We start from the raw sequence: 14,252 nt of genomic DNA on the forward strand, positions 1-14,252 counted from the left end.
ACGTCAACGTATTTTTGGAGTCGACGTAGTCAATTACGGTGACTCGTCGTGGCAGCTCTAATATATATATATATATATATATATATATATATATATATATATATCTCTCTATCTATCTAACAACATATTATATATATATATATATATATATATCACGTCCCAAGGGAGTTTACATTCTCTGTGACAGCAATAACAGTAAAAAAAAACACACGCACACATATATATATATTAAAGCAAGTGTAAAAATGAAAAAAAATAAAATGATAATTAAAAATAAAATTTAAAGTGCCCCATCCTAGCGCGCAAACCCGTGTGTTGGTCCCGCATGTATGCAAACAGCGATTACCCCACACGTGAGGTATTGTCAGATCATGGACAATAATTCTAGCACTAGACCGCCTTTGTAGATACAGTGCCTTGCAAAAGTATTTGGCCCCCTTGAACTTTTCAAACTTTTGCCACATTTCAGGCTTCAAACATAAAGATATAAAATTTTTATTTTTTGTGAAGAATCACCAACAAGTGGGACACAATTGTGAAGTGGAACGAAATCTATTGGATATTTTAAACTTTTTTAGCAAATAAAAAACTGAAAAGTGGTGCGTGCAAAATTACTCAGCCCCTTTACTTTCAGTGCAGCAAACTCACTCCAGAAGTTCAGTGAGGATCTCTGAATGATCCAATGTTGTCCTAAATGACTGATGGTGATAAATAGAATCCACCTGTGTGTAATCAAGTCTCTGTATAAATGCACCTGCTCTGTGATAGTCTTAGGGTTCTGTTGAAAGTGCAGAGAGCATCATGAAGACCAAGGAACACACCAGGCAGGTCCGTAATACTGTTGTGGAGAAGTTTAAAGCCGGATTTGGATACAAAAAGATTTCCCAAGCTTTAAACATCCCAAGGAGCACTGTGCAAGCGATCATTTTGAAATGGAAGGAGTATCAGACCACTGCAAATCTACCAAGACCTGGCCGTCCCTCTAAACTTTCAGCTCAGACAAGGAGAAGACTGATCAGAGATGCAGCCAAGAGGCCCATGATCACTCTGGATGAACTGCAGAGAACTACAGCTGAGGTGGGAGAGTCTGTCCATAGGACAACAATCAGTCGCACACTGCACAAATCTGGCCTTTATGGAAGAGTGGCAAGAAGAAAGCCATTTCTCAAAGATATCCATAAAAAGTCTTGTCTAAAGTTTGCCGCAAGCCACCTGGGAGACACACCAAACATGTGGAAGAAGGTGCTCTGGTCAGATGAAACCAAAATCAAACTTTTTGCCCACAATGCAAAACGATATGTTTGGTGTAAAAGCAACACAGCTTATCGCCCTCAATACACCATCCCCACTGTCAAACATGGTGGTGGCAGCATCATGGTTTGGGCCTGCTTTTCTTCAGCAGGGACAGGGAAGATGGTTAAAATTGAGGGGAAGATGGATGCAGCCAAATACAGGACCATTCTGGATGAAAACCTGTTGGAGTCTGGAAAAGACCTGAAACTGGTACGGAGATTTATCTTCCAACAAGACAATGATCCCAAACATACAGCAAAATCTACAAAGGAATGGTTCACAAATAAACGTATACAGGTGTTAGAATGGCCAAGTCAAAGTCCAGACCTGAATCCAATCGAGAATCCGTGGAAAGAGCTGAAAACTGCTGTTCACAAACGCTCTCCATCCAACCTCACTGAGCTCAAGCTGTTTTGCAAGGAAGAATGGGCAAGAATTTCAGTCTCTCGATGTGCAAAACTGATAGAGACATACCCCAAGCGACATGCAGCTGTAATCGCAGCAAAAGGTGGCTCTACAAAGTATTAACGCAAGGGGGCCGAATTATTTTGCACGCCCCACTTTTCATTTTTTTATTAGTTAAAAAAGTTTCAAAAATCCAATAGATTTCATTCCACTTCACAATTGTGTCCCACTTGTTGGTGATTCTTCACAAAAAATAAACATTTTATATCTTTGTTTGAAGCCTGAAATGTGGCAAAAGGTTGAAAAGTTCAAGGGGGCCGAATACTTTTGCAAGGCACTGTATAAAGTGGGAACCTGTAAAGGCTCTTAAAGCGTCGCCTACGGGTAGTAAAATTTACTATTTTGTTTGTTGTTGCTATTCGGGCATGTGCAATTTCAAAGCGTGACATGCTTGGCATCTATTTACTCAGAGTGACATTATCTTTTATATTTTACAAAAAAAAAACTGGGTTATGTATTTTATTTTTTCCATCAGATTTTAAAAAGTGTATTGTTTTCCCAATAATTGTTTGAAAAAACGCATCGCAAACATTGTGTGACATAAAAATATTGCAAAAACCACCATTTTATTCTCTAGGCCCTTTTTAAAAAAAAATATATAATGTTTGGGGGTTCTAAGCAAAAAAAAAGAAAAAGAAAACAGGTGTATACAAAAAGTGGTAGAAAATGCCTGGTCTCCTAAGTGGTTCAGGTTCACATAACCCTGCTGGAACCAAACCCAAATTGCAACCTATTTCTGCAAGTAAGGTCAAATTTCTTCAAATTTATTATTCCCCCTCTTTTCCCTCACACAACACCCATCTGTCTCTGCCCACCTAAGGTCAGGGAAAAGAGGTCATTCTCGGTACAGTCTCTCATTGATTGGCAGAGCTATCACTCTGTCCAGGTTTATACTCTGCCCTTCCTATGCTCTCTCGTACATAAAGGAAGATTGGAGCTTTTCTTGAATCTGGCGAGGATCTCCTAAGAACTACACAACCCACGGAGCCCTTCCAACCCTACACGTATTACGCTATAAGCGAAAAAAAAAAAAAAAATCACTTTTTACTCCGGAAGCGGAAGTGTTCTGTCAGGTCATGGCACTTCCGGGGTCAGAAGCGTTAATGTTTTTGCCCAGGAGCAGTGTATGAGGGGTCCAGAGTGAGCTGTCAGAAAGGGCCATCTGGTAGACGATCGGATGGCCGGAGTGGCAGATTGAAGTGCGGCAGGTAAGTGGTTCTGTGCTCGTAATGGAGGCGACTTCTGAAAATAACGGGGATCTCTCCACAAGTTTCGCTGGCAGTCCACCCAGTATCTTGCTGTATTGGAAGTTTCGTTTACTGAGGTTCTTGGCTTCATTACTGCTTGTCCTCATTATATGCTGTGCTTTCACCTCATTTCCTGTACAATAAATGCCTGCGCTTACAGGGAGAGAACGTCTCATGTGCTGGTGACAGCTGCAGTCAGATTGACCTCAGGCTGACAACTTCTTTCACAGGTTTATTGCGGTCTTTGTGTCTGCTCTAAAACTTTCTTATTACTTCCTGTTTTGGTGACACCTGTTAGCAGTGGAAGGTGGGAGGAGGCATTTACTGAAACTGGAGCAGCTGTGCATAGTAACCAATCAGCTTCCTGCTGGTAGGTTGCCATGCTTAGCTGTTCTAGATTTTGTCCATGCCAGTCAAATTCCAGTGTATTATGATTGTATTACTCTTCAGGGGGCATTTGACAGGCAGAGAGGAAACATAGTACTGCCTCCTCCACTACAGTCACACCACTACCACACCAGTCCCAGTTTCACCATAAGATATCATTCACACAGGGCACGTCAATGCGTGTGGGGGCCATATTCACCCAAACGGGGATACACAATGTTAGTGCTTCCCCATTTAGACAGTCCCATTGATGTCAATTGGGACACAGCCACTGCTACCAATCTGACATCTGTGTGGGTGCAAGGCCCGGACACAGACGGTGCGAGTTCATAAACGCACCTGGATGGATGTCAGATTAGGAGCAACAGCTGTGTCCCAAAACAATATCAGTGGGACTGCTTATCAGCATGGGGATGCATCCCTGAGCAAACGCAGCCTTTGCTTGGGGTATACATTGATTGTGAGCGTTCATGTGAATGAGAGGTAATAGTACAGCCAGTCACAGTGGCCCCAATCACCTCCACACCAATCCCAGTGTCACCAGAAGATCTCATTCACCCATATTATTGCATACCCTGTACAAAATCCATGTTTACCTTCCCTGGTTCCATACTTCCCTCCGCTGACAGTCCCAGCGATATCTATTGGGATGCAGCAGCTGCTCCCAATGTGAGATTCATGAGGGTGCAGGTACAAGGCCCCAAACAAAGACAGTGTGACCAGCCAGTCACGATGTCCCCAATTACCATCACGGTGTCGCCAGCAACAATGTTCCTGATTGTCGCCACACCAGTGTCACTGTTACCAGAGGCAGTGCAGCCACCAACAGTGTCCTTGATCTCTACCATATCAGTACAGTGTCGGCAGAGCCAGTGCAGCCAGCAACAGCATTCCTGGACACTGCTCCACCAGTGCAGGGTTGCCTCTGCCTGTACTGACCCATTTGCACATCCCGCTGAGTACGTTCCTGTGACCCCCAGTCCCAGCCATCCCCTGCAGACAACTGCACTCCTGTAACCAGAGGATCCTTTTTTGTTCACCGTTTGTGCAGCCTCCTAAACCTACTGGCCAGTAAACAAGGTATTCCTGGGAACAGCCACGTACCAGTAGGCTAGGCTTGTTTGGCTTATAGGAATAGGAGCTACTACACTAAGCTATATTCTCTGACTACTCATACAGAGGCGAACATTACAATACATTGGGTTTGATACAGTTAGTTGATCTTTGTGATGTGGTAGAAATAAGATATACCTACGCTCAAATCTCAATAGCTTGTACATGCATTAAAAGATTAGGACACTTTTAGCGGACTCTACCGGTACCAGAAAAGGAACAGTATTACGAAATATTACAAAATCCTTTTATTACACATACGATACAAAAAATGTATTCTAAAATTTATTAGAAAATGATGAAAACAAGAAAACCGAAGCTCTCATTAATACAACCACATAGTATTTATCATATTGGTTCCCTGTTCCTGAGTCAGAGGTCCAAGTTTCGCTTTATGCTTCCTCAGGACCTTTATTTCCTTGACTGTAAAAAAAAAAAAAAAAAAAGATCCTGTATAAGAAAAGAGAGGAGGGAAACATCATATTTAAATTGAATGAGAAATGCAGCATGGCACTTAAAGCGGGGTTCCACCCTAAAGTGGAACCTCCGCTAATCGGAACCCTCCCCCCCCTCCGGTGTCACAATTGGCACCTTACAGGGGGGAGGGGGGTGAAGATACCTGTCAAAGACAGGTATTTACACCCACTTCCAGGCATAGACTCCTGTGGGAGTCTATGTCATATCCTGTCCTGCCGCGCTGTCTGCTGGGACACACACGGGTCCCAGTGACAGCGCGGAGAACTTCTATTGCGCTGCGCGACTCGCGCATGCGCAGTAGGGAACCGGGAAGTGAAGCCGTTTCGCTTCACTTCCTGATTCCCTCACCTAGAATGGTGACGGCAGCAGCCGAGAACCGTGCGATCGATCGGCCTCGGCTGCTGGCATCGCTGGAACCCGGGACAGGTGAGTGTCCATTTATTAAGTCAGCAGCTGTAGTATTTATAGCTGCTGGCTTTTAATATTTTTTTTTAGGTGGAATCCCTCTTTAACCACTTGCTTACTGGGCACTTAAACACCCTTCCTGCCCAGACCAATTTTCAGCTTTCGTTGCTCTCACACTTTGAATGACAATTACTCAGTCATGCAACACTGTACCCAAATGAATTTTTTGTCCTTTTTTTCCCACAAATGGAGCTTTCTTTTGGTGGTATTTGATCACCTCTGGGGTTTTTATTTTTTGCGCTATAAATGAAAAAAGACAGAAAATTTTGAAAAAAAACGCATTTTTCTTTGTTTCTGTGACAGAATTATGCAAATTAAAAAATTTTCTTCATACATTTTGGCCACAATTTATACTGCTACATATCTTTGGTAAAAATAACCCAAATTAGTGGATATTATTTGGTCTTTGTGGAAGTTAGAGAGTCTACAAGCTGTCATGCGAATCGCACAAAATTGATCACATCTGATGTACTGGTGGCCTATCTCGCTTCTTGTGACCCGAACAAGCCAGGAAAGTACAAATACCCCCCAAATGACCCCTTTTTGGAAAGTAGACATTCCAAGGTATTTAGTAAGAGGCATGGTGAGCTTTTTGATGTTGTCATTTTTTTTCCCACAATTCTTTGCAAAATTTAAGATTTTTCATTTTTTTTTTTCCACAAAATTGTCATTGTAATAGGTTATTTCTCTCACATGGCATGTGTATACAACAAATGACACCCCCAAAAAAATTCTGCTACTCCTCCTGAGTATTACAATACCACATGTGTGGGACTTTTTCACAGCCTGGCCACATAGAGAGGCCCAACATGCAGGGAGTGCCGTCACGTGTTCTAGGAGCATAAATTACACATCTAACTTGTTGACTACATATTACACTTTTGAAGGCCCTGGAGCGCCAGGACAATGACACGTGACACTGATGACACATGGCACTGATGACACGTGACACTAATACGTGGCACTGATAAGTGGCATTGATGACACGTGACACTGACAACATATGACACGTGGCACTGATGACACGTGGCACTGATGACACGTGGCACTGATGACACGTGGCACTGATGACACGTGGCACTGATGACACGTGGCACTGATGACAGATGGCACTTATACGTGGCACTGGCGACAAATGGCACTGACAACAGGTGGCACTGGGGCAGGATGGCACTTTTTTTTTTTTTTTACACTTACGGCCGCTGCAGCCGTTCATCTCTCCCCTCTCACACGCTGTCTGTGTGAGGAGGGAGAGCGGCGCTGAGAGATGATCTCATATGTTTACATATGAGATCATCTCACATTGGACACGCCGATCGTGCTGTAAACGGCTGCTGTGATTGCCCGTTTACAGCGATCTGTGTTTGCCTGTCTCCGGGGGACACGGCAAACACAGAACTTCCCCGATGCGCGCCCGCGGCGGTGCGCATTGCGGAAGTAAACAGGACGTCCAGGGACAGCCTTCCGGACGAAAGCGCCCGCTCTACGGCCGTCATTCGGCTATAGAGTGGGCGGGAAGAGGTTAAGTAGTATAATCCCCATATATTATGGAGGTCAATGTACTGAGAGTGCTACTCACAAATCAAAGAGAGCCCTCATATGTGTAACATGCAGGTGCTATCTAAAAGCAGTTAGGTCAGCCGTATAATCCCTAGATCAGGGATATGCAATTAGCGGACCTCCAGCTGTTGCAAAACTACAAGTCCCATCATGCCTCTGGGTGTCATGCTTGTGGCTTTCAGTCTTGCTATGCCTCATGGGACTTGTAGTTCTGCAACAGCTGGAGGTCCGCTAATTGCATATCCCTGCCCTAGATCAATCAGAAAATAGACCAAAAAGCCCCATTCTAAAAAGGACAAGAGAAAAATAAGCCACCAAAAAATACACAAGGTGCTGACTTCCAACCATAGCCATAATAATATCACGCTTACTGGGCAAAGAAACCCCCAAAGTAAACACACTGGGATACAAGTCAGCGATCAGTTCACAATATCATTTAGTCTGGCTATTTTGTCAAAATATTTTCAAAAAACAAACAAACATGGTATGGTCAGCATTGCAAATGGTTAAAAACCCTTCTGCCTTACATTCACAGGAAATGGAGTATAATAAGACAAAACCATATAACCTTGATGGTAATAATGTTTGAGTCAATGATGGAGTTGTTTATTGGAACTTTAAGTATCTCCAACGAAAAAACATTAAATGATGTGAAATCTAAGAATAAAGTATTATAAAATAAATCATGTTAATCACCCAACACAGGTTAGGAGCGGCAACAGACTGCAAACTTATCAGCAGGTCAGTATTAGAGGTAGAGTTGCACAATTAATCATTAAAAAATCGTGATCTCGATTCAACCCCCCTGACAATCTTTATTGCATAGTTTGCAGATTCTTTCATATAACAAGTGGAGAGACTTATCTGCTCACTCAGCTGTCAAAAGAAAACATCTGGGCAGTCTGCCAAGTTTTTAAAATGAAACACTGTAACTAACTTTTCATTCTTAGATCAAAGGGATAAACTTCTGTGTAAGGCCCCTTTCACACTGGGGCGGGAGCGGCGTCAGCAGTAAAACAGCGTTATTTTTAGCACCGCTTTACCATCGAGAAAGGGTTAAAACCACCGTAAAGCACTGCTGCAGCGCTTTACCGGCGGTATAGCTACTCTGCCCCATTGATTTCAATGGGCAGGAGTGGTGTATACACCGCTCCAAAGATGCTGCCCGGTATTGAAGTGGTTAAAAGAGGTGTTTTAAAAAATGAAATAAAAATAAAATAGTACTTGCCTAGTGGAGGCAGCATTGGCCCCCTGCTGGCTCCAAGACTGATAATGGAGGGATCAAAGACCACTCGGTTCTCAGTGCATCTCATAAAATTAGAATATCATCTAAAAGTTACTTTTTCAGTAATTCAATTAAAAAAGTGAAACTCATATTTTTATAAAGATACATCACACATAGAGTATTAAAGCATTTCTTCTAATTTTTATCATTATGGCATACAAAAAACCCAAAATTCAGTATCTCAGAAAATTAGAATACTACATAAGACCAAAAAAAATTTAAAAAATTTAATATCGAAAGGTTGGCTTGCTGAAAAGTATGTCCATGTACAGCTAATTTAGTAAAATTTTATTCCAGCTGAGGTCCGAATTGCAGTTTTGTGCATTGACTCCGATTCTTTACTTCAGAGCCTAGGTGTGCAGGCATGACAGTCCATTCATTTAAAGTCCTGGCACCTTTTTAAAAATGCAGCAAGCTTTGTTCTAAAGCTGCAACTAACAATTTGTCTGTCGACCAATCTATCGATTAGTCAACGACTATACGAAGAATATAAAAAAAAAAAAATATATATATATATATATATATATATATATATATATATATATATATATATATATATATATATATATATATATATATATATATATTCGATTCTTTTATCTTAGCTTTTTTTTATTTTCTGTTCAGAAGTTTATGAATGTTTATAATTTATTTTTTACAATGCTTTCTTTTTTTAAGGGGGTGTGTGTGTGTGTTTTTTTTTTTTTTTTTTGTTTTTTTTTTTGCGACAGGGAAAGGGACTGGGGACAGATATTCCCTAGTCCCTTTCTCTTTAGCCTCTGCTGCACTTATAATGAATGGAGAGAAGGCAGCGGCTTCTCCATTCATTAACTGAGACATCGTAATCACATGAGGTTACAATGTTTCAGTTATATGAATGGACAGTCAGTGGCCACAGACTCTGTCCATTCAGAAAACGAGGCTCCTACCTCCGCTCTCCATCCTGACATACCTAGGGGGGGGCAGTAGCACAGAGGGGGAGAAGAGAGAGGGGGGACAGATGCACGGAGGGGGACACAGAGAAGAGAGAGGGGGGGACAGATGCACGGAGGGGGACACAGAGAAGAGAGAGGGGGGGACAGATGCACGGAGGGGGACACAGAAAAGAGAGAGGGGGGACAGATGCATAGAGGGGGACAAAGAGAAGAGAGAGAGAGAGAGAGAGAGAGAGGGGGGGGCAGTGGCACGTAGAGGGGGACAGATGCACGGAGGGGGAAGGCAGCACGGAGGAGAGCGGGAGACACGGAGCAGGATGAGAGAAGCACCGTGCTGAAAGCCGCGGTGGAGGTGTGGTCCTGCAACTCTCACTGTGTGACGCATCGACGCCCTGCACGCACGTCGACGTATTTTCGTAGTCGATGTAATCTATTTACGTCGACTCGTCGTGGCAGCTCTACTTTGCTTCCTTCACATATCCCCCCCCACACAGCAGTGCCCCCCTTCCCCCACTCCCCATCCTTCACAGTTCCATGTATTTTCCTCCCTTCACTCTCCTACCTTTCACAGAGCGGAGAGCAGGAGACGGGACAATCCTAAACTGAAGGCACAGCAGCACTGGGCGGGGCGTGGCAGCTGCCAGGTTAACTTTTCATATTAGCCCGCCGTCCTCTCCCCTCATTACTCTAATGACAGCGGAGGAGGCTGGGGACAAAAGTGACGACTAAATGGTGCGATCGCGGCGGTCCTGAAAGAGCAGCAGCTCGGGCTGGACGCATGCCACCATTTAGTGATGCCCAATCTATAGTATGCCCTTGGTCTGGGCTCCTTTTACATATATTACTGCATCAATGCTGCGTGGCATGGAGACGATCAGCCTGCGGCACTGCTGAGGTGTTATGGATGCCCAGGTTTCTTTGACGGTGGCTGCATTGTTGGGCCTGGTGTCTCTCATCTCCCTCTTGACAATGCCACACAAATTTTCTGGGGATTAGGTCAGGCGAGTTTTCTGACCAATCAAGTACAGTGATACCATGATCATTAAGCCAGGTATTGGTAATATTGGCAGTGTGCACAGGGTGCCAAGTCCTGCTGGAACATGAAAATCCACATCTCCATAAAGCTGGTCGGCAGAGGGAAGCTCTAGAATTTCATGGTCGAGGCTGCGCTGACTTTGGACTTGATAACACACAGTGGACCAACACCAGCAGATGACATGGCTCCCCAAATCATCACTGACTGGAAACGTCACACTAGACCTCATACAAATTGTAGTGTGCCTCTGTGCCTCACCACTCTTCCTCCAGACTCTAGGACCTTGATTTCCAAATGAAATGCAAAATTTTCCACATGATGATTTGGGGAGTCATGTCATCTGCTGGTGTTCGTCCACTGTGTTTTATTAATCCAAAGTCAACACACTTCTCTACCAGGAAATTCTAGAGCACATCATGCTTCATTTCATTTTCCAGCAGGACTTGACACCTGCCCACACTGCCAAAAACGCCAATACCCAGTTTAATGATCATTTTATCACTATGCCTGATTGGCCAGCAAACTCTCCTGACCTAAACCCATAGAGAATCTGTGGGGTATTGTCAAGAGGAAGATGATACACCAGACCCAACAATTAAGATGAGCTGAAAGCCACTATCAAAGCAACCTGTGCATCCATAACATCTCTGCAGGGCCACAGGCTGATCGTCTCCATGCTGCGCTGCATTGCTGCAGTAATTCCTACAAAAGGAGCCCAGACCATGTATTGAGTAAATACTATACAGTACATAGACAAACTTCTCAGTAAACCAACTGTTCTATATTAAAAATCCTTTTTATTTATTATTTTTTTTTTGATCTTATGTAATATTCTAATTTTCTGAGATACTGAATTTTGGGTTTTCACTAGCTATAAGCTGAAATCGTCAAAATAAAAGCAAGAAATGCTTGAAATATATCACTCTGTGTGTAACACATTTATATAATATGAGTTCTACTTTTTGAATCCAATTACGGAAATTACCATTTTGATGATATTCTAATTTTATGAGATGCACTCAGACTGCCTATCTCATTTCTTGAACCTCTAAAATGCCAGAATAGTGTAATTGCCCCCAAATTACCCCTTTTTGGAAAATGGACAGTCCAAGGTACAATAAAAGCCATACTGAGTATTTTTTTATTATATTATATTTTTGTTCACAGTATTTTGGAAAATGCAGTAAATAAAAATGATATATATTTCGTACACAGCATAGGCATACTTACAATTACCCCTCCAAAAAACATTCTGCTGCTCTTCCCTAGTATGGGGATATCGCACATATGAGACTTTTTCACAGCCCAACTGCGAAGAGGGGCCCAAAACCCAATGACCACCTTTTTTTTAGGCTTTCTACAGCCATCAATTATGCATATAACTTCCTGGAGCACCAAAGTAGTGGAAACGCCCACAAAACTACCGCATTTTGGAAAGAAAACACCCCAAAGTATGTATTTTTGAAAAGACCTAATGAGTCTTTTTAAAATGTCTTCATTCCCCCTCCCATTTATCTTGTTTGTTATCACCGATAGTGAAAGTAAATTAAATTTCCACATTTTGTGTTGACCCCAGAACAGTAATAGGTGGAAAATCTTCCAATGGATATGTTCGTTCTGGTGACTTGGATGACAACCAGGGATTCCCTCATTTTAGAGGGATTTCCTCCCATTTCCTATTTTGGATATTGTATAGGGAGTAAAGTAAAATCTCCTCAGTGGGCCCAATGGCAAAAAAAACAAAAAACTGTCAGTACATTTAGAAAAATGGAACACAAAGTTTGTTCTTTAGTTCTGCTTTAACTATAGGGGTATGAAAAATCATTGTGTAATACCTGCCATACTTCTCACTCCAGTGCTCTCCTTTGCTCAGGCTTGTGGGCTTTAAAGGGGTTGTAAAGTCAGAGGGTTTTCATTGCATTAAGATAAAAAAACCTTCTGTGTGTGGCACCCCCCCCCCCCATACTTACCTGAGCTCTATTTATTTTAAAACTGAATGTTAAAAGCAAATTTTCAAAAGACATTTATTCATTCAGTGAATGTACAAATCCTTTTCGTATGAATATCCTCGTCTGAAAATCAGTATGTGTACATTGGCCAGCATAAGGCTCGGTTCACACCTATGCAGTTTGCTTTTGATCCATTCTGCAGTGCTTTTATCTGTACGTTTTTGTGCACAAAATTTTGCTGCCATTTGGATTTTTTAACCACTTCAATACCGGGCCTTTTCTGGCACTCCTCTCCTACATATAAAAATTAATTTTTTTGCTAGAAAATTATTCAGAACCCCCAAACATTATATATGTTTTTTGTTAGCAGACACCCTGAGGAATAAAATGGTGGTCACTGCAACTTTTTATCTCGCACGGTATTTGCGCAATAATTTTTCAAACGTCTTTTTTTGGGGGGGGGGGGGGGGGCGGTTTCATAAATTAAAACTTTTTTTTTTTGTATAATGTGAAAGATGATGTTACGCTGAGAAAGGTAGATGCCTAACATGTCACGCTTTAAAATTGCACACCCTCATGGAATGGCGCCAAACTTCAGTACTTTGAAAACTTCTACAGGTTACCAGTTTAGCGTTACAGAGGCTCTAGTGCTCTGATGCATACAGCGATATCTCACATGTGTGGTTTGAACAGCGTTTACATATGTGGGTGGGACTTCCGCTTGCTTCTGAGTACAAGCTACCGGGGGGGGGGGGGGGTTTAATATTATTATTTTTTTTTTTTTTTTTTATGTATTCAGTTTGATCACTTTTATGTAAACATCCCTTGTTATAGGAATCTATGTGACAGGTCCTCTTTATGGAGAGATGTGGGGTCAATAAGACCCCGCATCTCTCCTCCAGGCTGGAAAGCATGAGATTGTGAAAAAAAAATCACCGATCTCATGCTATCCGCCACAATCGCGGCTTTGTTTACATCTGGGAACCCTGGCATAACGTAATAATGTCGCGCCCGGGCCTCAGACGGTCATAGAGATGACTGGTGACCATCTGTTCACTGGAAATCTCTATTGTAGTCATCCGGCACCCACCGGTTCTTTCTCCGGGCCCCTGATGGCATGGAGTCCCCTCCCGTCGCCTATAAGAATGATCAAGCGATGGAACTGCCACTATGATCATTCTTATGGTGCACAGAATCGCCGGCTGGAAAGAATGATATCTGAATGATGCCTCTAGATGCAGGCATCATTCAGATATCCCCGCACAAAGTTAAGGACGTCATTTGACTATGTGTGGTAGGGAAGTGTTTAACCACTTGCCGACCGCCTCACGCCGATGTACGTCGGCAGAATGGCACGGGCAGGCATAAGCACGTACATGTACGTGATTTGCCTCCCGCGGGTGCCTGCGGCGGTCGGTTTTCGTTCGGGAGCGATCCCGGACGAGGGGACGGCCATTCATTCATGGCCACCCCCTCGCGATCGCTCCCGACGAATGGAAATCCCCGGTGACATCACTTCCTCTCCTGTAATGTAAACACAGGAGAGGAAGTGATGTATTCTCTCCTCCGTGTCGGTATTTTTCGTTCCGACACGGAGGAGAGCGGATCAGTGAGTTGCACCAACACATCCCACACACAGTAGAACATGCCAGGCACACTCACACCCCCCCTTTATCCCCCGATCACCCCCCCAATTACCCCTGCCCCCCCAGTCACAGTGACACCAATGTCATTTTTTTTTTTTTTTTTTTTTGCATTGGTGTCATTTGTGACTGTAATAACTGTTAGGGCAGTTAGGGTTAGCCCCCTTTAGTTCTAATGTACCCCCCTAACCCCCCCAATAAAGGTTTAACCCCGTGATCACCCCCCGTCGCCAGTGTCACTAAGGCTGGGTTCACATTGCAGCGGTTTATGAGAACGAATGTGATTCGCACCGCACTGCAGTGCAAATCACATCCGATCTCTGTGCGATTCGAGTTCAGCCATTCGCCGCACCCGCCGCACCCGCCACACCCGCCGCACCCGCCGCAAATTCGCACG

At 43.3% G+C, this 14,252-nt stretch overlaps 1 protein-coding gene across 2 annotated transcripts in view; it reads left to right on the forward strand.

The window, feature by feature from the left end:
• The first annotated feature begins 2,841 nt into the window (after positions 1-2,841).
• ELK4 (ETS transcription factor ELK4) overlaps positions 2,842-14,252 on the forward strand; it is a 101,946-nt gene continuing 90,535 nt past the window's right edge. For both annotated transcript variants that reach the window (XM_077481216.1, XM_077481217.1), the window contains exon 1: positions 2,842-2,966. The gene's annotated coding sequence lies outside the window, so the exon portion shown is untranslated. The remainder of the gene's footprint in view (positions 2,967-14,252) is intronic.

The sequence above is a fragment of the Lithobates pipiens genome, unplaced genomic scaffold (assembly GCF_037356315.1).
Source record: "Lithobates pipiens isolate NorthernLeopardFrog02 unplaced genomic scaffold, aLitPip1_a1.2 Scaffold_16, whole genome shotgun sequence".
NCBI classification, from domain to species: domain Eukaryota; kingdom Metazoa; phylum Chordata; class Amphibia; order Anura; family Ranidae; genus Lithobates; species Lithobates pipiens.